A 6,465-nucleotide genomic window follows, 5' to 3' on the forward strand; every position below is an offset into this window, starting at 1 on the left:
TTCACTGTAGAGAAATAAAACCTGCTCCAAATATATGTGGTCATTTCCCTAATAAACTCAAAGTTGATCTTTTGGGCCCTTTCTGGTATCTCATGATAAGGGAGAGAGTTTTCAACACCTGGTTAATCCAAGGTGCCAGCTAGATTAGTGGATCATTCAAGCTGAAATGTGCAGTTTGGGGTTGGAGCTTTCTGGTTTGGTTATGTCCATTGGTCAAATGCACGGCATAATTACTAAATTCTGTCTTTCACCCCACGCTCTAGATGCAATCCTGAACTGTGGGATTTTGATTACCATCAAAGGGAGGTCTAGCACATGCACTCCATAGAAGTTGCTCACAGCAGAAATGAGATAGTCCCCTCTTTGCAAAGGCCTTTGTAACCCCCAGACTGCACTGCCATCTCTTTTACCAAAAACAGATGAGTAGAGTCAGTTTTGTTTACTTCCTTAAAGTAAAGCAAAACAACTGGGTGTTATGCGCAAATAATGAATCATGGAACATTGCATCAAAAACTGGGGATGTACTACATGGTGACTAATATAACAAAATAAAAATTATTAAAAAAAAAAGTAAAGCAAAATAAAAGCAAATGACTCAGAGACATCTCTGATGTTCTCCAGATTAAGGGCTTGTATCAATTTCCTAAATAGCAAACACCATTTATTCTCTGTTGATCTTTCTTTCTTACCAAGTTTAGAGGGATTTTATTCATTCCAAACCAAATGGTTAATTAAAATGATTCCTGGAGTCCTCCCTTTTTCCCTTCAGCTTTTGGTGGTAATTAATCATGGCTATTCCTGGCTTTTAATAGCATTGCAATTGTGCCTTACTATATTATTCTGGTTGTCTCTTAGAAACTCAACTGTGTCAGCCTACAGCAATGCAGAGAATAGGTTCGGAAATGTACATTAACCTTGATTCACCCCATCCCTGAAAGGGAGTTCCTGAGCCTTTCACTTCATGTGAAGTTATCCATTAGGAACCAGGTGTCTGGAGTTTTTCACAGTGCTTTTAATAGGAGGCCAGATTATCTGGGCCAAGAGAAGCATGTTCTTGAGTAATACTGGACCATTTCCTTATTTAAATAGGATTAAAGTGGTTCAGATCAAGTGGCAAGAATATCAAAGAGGGAATAATATAAGGGTCTTAAATTCTCTAATAATAATTTATGTTGAAAAATATCACACATTTTAAGCCCTCTTTCAAAATAAAGAATTAAATTTCTTATTTGAGATGGTGATTTTGCCATTCTCAGCTCCCTTGAAAGTCTTATAAATATTTGGAGAGAGAAAAAAGATATAGTTACCACACACACACACAGTAACAGGATGTAATTTCCCAGTGATTGGAAGGTCTGTGATGACAAACAGAGGCTATAATTAGTGGCGAATACTAATACAAAATTGAGGGAGAACAGACTTCCTTTTTTTCCTGAAGAACTTGAAGGAAGTGACCTTATTCCTCCTCCACTTTCTGAACAGAGACCCAAGGTCTGCAATAACAGAAGACATTGAGGCCAACCTACTGTATTGTCTAAAAGGTAAAAAGACAGGATGTGGAGGGGACTGGTGGTGGAGTACTGAGTTTTGGGAGTTAACAACCATGCGGTGTGGTAGAGACTGGAGGGACCCCGGTGCAGGCAGGGGACCTTAGTGCTCCAGTATTTCATCTCATCTGCATGACAGAGAAGAGGAATAGAGCTAGGAAAAGGTGGCTCAACTCAATCCTATCATGTGTAGAGGGTATCTTAGGGTCACAAGGTAGAAGCTGGTAGCCAGGCACTTAAATTTGTTCTCTGACTGTATACTTGAATGCCGAGTTCCACTCATATCTAAGGATACATTTGCCAGTTGCTCTGTTTAATATGCCCATCTACTATTCGTGTGGTATAAAATGAATTGTAAGCTGGGGCACCTGGGTAGCTCAGTCTGTTAAGCACCTACCTTCTGCTCAGGTCATGATCTCAAGGTTATGGGATTGAGCCCCACCTCGGGGCTCCCTGCTCAGCTCAGCAGGAGTCTGTTTCTCCCTCTTCCTCTGCCCCTCCTCCCTTCTTGTGCTCTAGCTCTCTCTCTCAAATAAATACATAAAATCTTAAAAAAATAAAATTAAATTAATTGTAGGCTTCTGGTTTGGTTGAGAAAAGCTCACTTCTCCTTTCGGTACATAAAGGGCTTTTCTCCTGTAACTGGATTCCTTATAATCAGGGAAATGGGCTATCAAGCTACATTAAAGATTAAAAATCAGTAACAATGACAATATAAAGCCACTTGTGGTCTGATATATGGCAGGCCTCCTTTATTCGTGCTAAAACCTTTCTCCCCTTGTGTATCTCCCCTTCCTTCATTTACTGGGATGTTTTCTAGCCTAACCAAGAGAACACTGCCTTTTCTTTTTTTCCCTAACTCTGCTATTTTTCTCCCCTGTTAAGAAGCTGACCACCAATAAGTTTAACATACCCTCAGTTGTAAGATAGGTATAATAGTGGGGCTATATTACAGTTTGGTTTGGAATGTGATAATGCCTGCAAAACACTTACTACAATGCCCCACACATAAAAACGTAATATAAAAACCNCTCCCCTGTTAAGAAGCTGACCACCAATAAGTTTAACATACCCTCAGTTGTAAGATAGGTATAATAGTGGGGTTATATTACAGTTTGGTTTGGAATGTGATAATGCCTGCAAAACACTTACTACAATGCCCCACACATAAAAACATAAAAAAAAAACCTAGAAAATGTCATGACCCAAATATCCTCCTTTGGGAACAGGTAACACACATTGCTCTGCCAAATAAGTCTGGCCTGTAGTCAGTGAGAAATAGCAAAATCTGGGCCCAAAGACAACTCAGTAGCAGGGGCAGGAGAAGTGTATCCAGGAGGTCTGGGGGTCACCTTGTGCAGTTTGCAGGTGTTACATTTCACNAAAAACCTAGAAAATGTCATGACCCAAATATCCTCCTTTGGGAACAGGTAACACACATTGCTCTGCCAAATAAGTCTGGCCTGTAGTCAGTGAGAAATAGAAAAATCTGGGCCCAAAGACAACTCAGTAGCAGGGGCAGGGGAAGTGTATCCAGGAGGTCTGGGGGTCACCTTGTGCAGTTTGCAGGTGTTACATTTCACTATATTGTATCCTTTTGGTTCATCTGTCAAGTATCCCTGCTCTCTCATTAAAGGAAATCAGGCTTGCTTCTCTTCTTCAGAAACCAAAGTAGAAACTAGTGCACATGGTCCACAAGAACATTAGTAACCTGATCGCTAGGAGTTAGGAATGAATTCTCCAGCAAGCTGTGCTAGAACATGCTGAACGGTATCTTTTTTGACATTCATATGAGGACCTAACTAGGGGAATTTCTCAATCTGCTACTGTAGCAAATTGGTGCTCCGGTATGAGAATGTATAATCTTTATCTTATTATATCACCTTAGAGCCATATCAAGGCAACATTAACTGCTCTAATAACCCTCAAACCTCAATGGTTTAACACAATAAAAGGAAGTTTCTCACTTGCTTCAAGTCCAAATCAGGTGTTTCTGATCACAGGCAGTTCCCTTCTAGCAGAGATTCAGGAACCCAGCCTCCTTCCATCTTGAGCAAGTGGCTTCCGTGACGGTTTTCATCAAGCCATTGCAGCCAGAAAGAGCAGGGAGCCTTTGATAGGTGAGGCTTCCGCTAACAGACATTACTTCTGCTTACATTTCACTTGCTAGAACTTAGTCACTGGCCGCACCTAGCAGGGTAGTCTGGGAAATGCAGCCCGGTCATGGGACCAGAGAGGGGATGGTCAGTCATAAGGATTAGGACAAGGCACTCCATGAGGCCTGCTGACAAATGCATAGTCTAGAGAGGGCTCTCCTCAATCTTGAATGAACATCCAGGACACACACACACACACTCCTGCAATGAAGATTATGGAAAATACTTTGAGTCAGGAAAATTCACAATACTTTAGTAGTCTGTGGGGCACCCCACCTACAAAAATTATTTAATGCAAGAAATGGAAAAATATGGCACCTTCAAGACCATAGGAAGGCATGGTCTCTTTGAAGCATCTTTGGAAACCCCAAGGAGAGACAGGCTGAGAATGAGGCCATGCTGCATAGTTGCCTTAAGAAATGGTACCTCATAGAAAATACTGCATCTGGCTGTTTCAACATAAATATGTATGATAAATATTTTTCTAAGCTACTCCATCCAGTTTCACCGCTTTTGAAGGCTCACATTGTACATCCAAATATTCATGATTGACACTTCTCCTCAGACACCTTCATTTTTTTTCCCTTCTGCAGATANCCTCAGACACCTTCATTTTTTTTTTCCTTCTGCAGATGTGTGGTGGTATGCTTTCTTATTTATTTTCTTAATAAACTTTAGAATTTAACATATACATGTATATTGGGAAAACTGATATGGTAGGATATTGAATCTTCCCATCCAGAAATATAATATATTACTCAATGTATTCAGGCTTTCTTTTAGGCCACTCAGTAACATTCTAAAGTTGCTTTCAATTTCTGCACATTTACTTTACTAGTAAACTTAAGCAAGTCACTTAAGCTTCCGAAGTATAAGTTTTCTTAATAGGATAAATAATAGTAGCTACCTTACAGGAGAATGTTGAGTATTAAACAAGATAATATATGTATATATATAAGCACTTATCATAGTGCCTGACATAGTAAAAACTATTCAATAAGTAAGAACAATTATTATAATTATCTCTAGATTCATTATAGCATATTTGCTAATTTGTGTCTATTTTATGACTAACGTCATTTCCCCATGTTTTCTAATTGGCTTTGTAGATATGTAAGAAATAGTGTTTTTTGTGTTTCGACTAGATTCTGATTTACTAAACTCTCATTGTTTCTAATCATTTTTCAGTAGATTATCTTGGTTTTTCTTGTTTTTCATTATTACTTTATTTCATTATAATAATAAACATTTTGAACCTAATACCTAACATTCATTTTAGTCCTTATATTATCATATGGGTCAAAACTTTAAGGACAAAGCAAATTAACAGTAACAATAATCAATGTGCCTGTCTTGTTTGTAGGTTATAAAACATGAAAAGTATTTCTGTTAACATGGGGTGCTTGATCTGCTTGTGTTACATACTATTTTTATACTGTTAAAAAAGTAAACTTTTACTCCTACTTTTTTGGGGTGATGCTATTTTTTTATTTAAAAATTATGTGAATAGCTTCCTGGTATAGTCCTGATCTAATACTGTTTTGGATTAAATTAATACATGTTGTTGAACTATTTCTACATTACTAGGATAAATCTTACTTGGTTTTGAGATGTTCTTCAATAAATTTCTGGGCTTGATTTCATAGTATTTATTAAGGATAACTGGATCTATATACATGAGTAAGGTTGGATTCTAATTTTTTTTAAGTTCAGTGTCAGATTTTAGCATTGAATTCATTAAATTATTTGTGAATTCTATCTTTGTCTGTGCTCTAAAATAGTTCGTATAATATCTTTTTAAAAAGAGTTTGATGTAATTACCCATAAAACCAGCTGGAATTGGCACCTTTTCTGAAAGTAATTACTTGGCATACATTTTTACTTTCTTCTTAGCTTATTATTTATATTTCCATCTTTGATCTTCAGGCCACGTTTACATGATATTTTCCTAGAAAATCATCTACTTCACTAAGATTTTCTTATAAAAGAGAAAGGCAGACATACAGTGTATTTTTAATAAATTGCTTTCTTAATTTGGACCCCAATTTCTCTATCTGTAAAATGAACAGATTGGATGGNATACATTTTTAATTTCTTCTTAGCTTATTATTTATATTTCCATCTTTGATCTTCAGGCCACGTTTACATGATATTTTCCTAGAAAATCATCTACTTCACTAAGATTTTCTTATAAAAGAGAAAGGCAGACATACAGTGTATTTTTAATAAATTGCTTTCTTAATTTGGACCCCAATTTCTCTATCTGTAAAATGAACAGATTGGATGGTACAAATTTCAGAGAACTTTTCAACTCTAACACTTTATAACTAACTCTTTAATTAAATCAAGTCAATTACTAATTTCAGTGGGAAAAAAAGTAACTTTCTTGTGATGTATTCATCTGCACCTTTGCTCCTGGCACCATCTCCCTGGCTCTCACTATCTTCCTTGTGACATACTCCCAGTTGATCCCTTTCCATTCAGTGTCGCCTACTCAGAACTATGTTCAGTGTTAAAGCCAGATTTAGCTTCCTAAAATAGTTTGCATATAATCCCTATTAGTGCATTGGTGATGCTTTCCTGTGATTATGCTCTATGTCACACTTACAGTCTGTTTCATTACATTTGCACATGGCCTGAGAGCCTTATAGGATATGATGCTGTCTTTCCTCTCACACTTCATCTCCCACTTCCTCCTGTGCAGCTCACTCCATTCGAGCCTCTGGCTCCCTTGCTCTTCTCCCAACAGTGTAACTTTCTTT

At 37.5% G+C, this 6,465-nt stretch overlaps 1 non-coding gene across 1 annotated transcript in view; it reads left to right on the plus strand.

Moving 5' to 3' along the window:
- Positions 1-1,440: 1,440 nt before the first annotated feature.
- The window catches only part of LOC100468236, a 46,667-nt gene continuing 41,642 nt past the window's right edge, over positions 1,441-6,465 (plus strand). Inside the window, exon 1 of the transcript XR_002142260.2 lies at positions 1,441-1,541. This is a non-coding gene — a transcript (coiled-coil domain-containing protein 22). The remainder of the gene's footprint in view (positions 1,542-6,465) is intronic.

Source organism: Ailuropoda melanoleuca, chromosome 18, assembly GCF_002007445.2.
Source record: "Ailuropoda melanoleuca isolate Jingjing chromosome 18, ASM200744v2, whole genome shotgun sequence".
NCBI classification, from domain to species: Eukaryota; Metazoa; Chordata; class Mammalia; order Carnivora; family Ursidae; genus Ailuropoda; species Ailuropoda melanoleuca.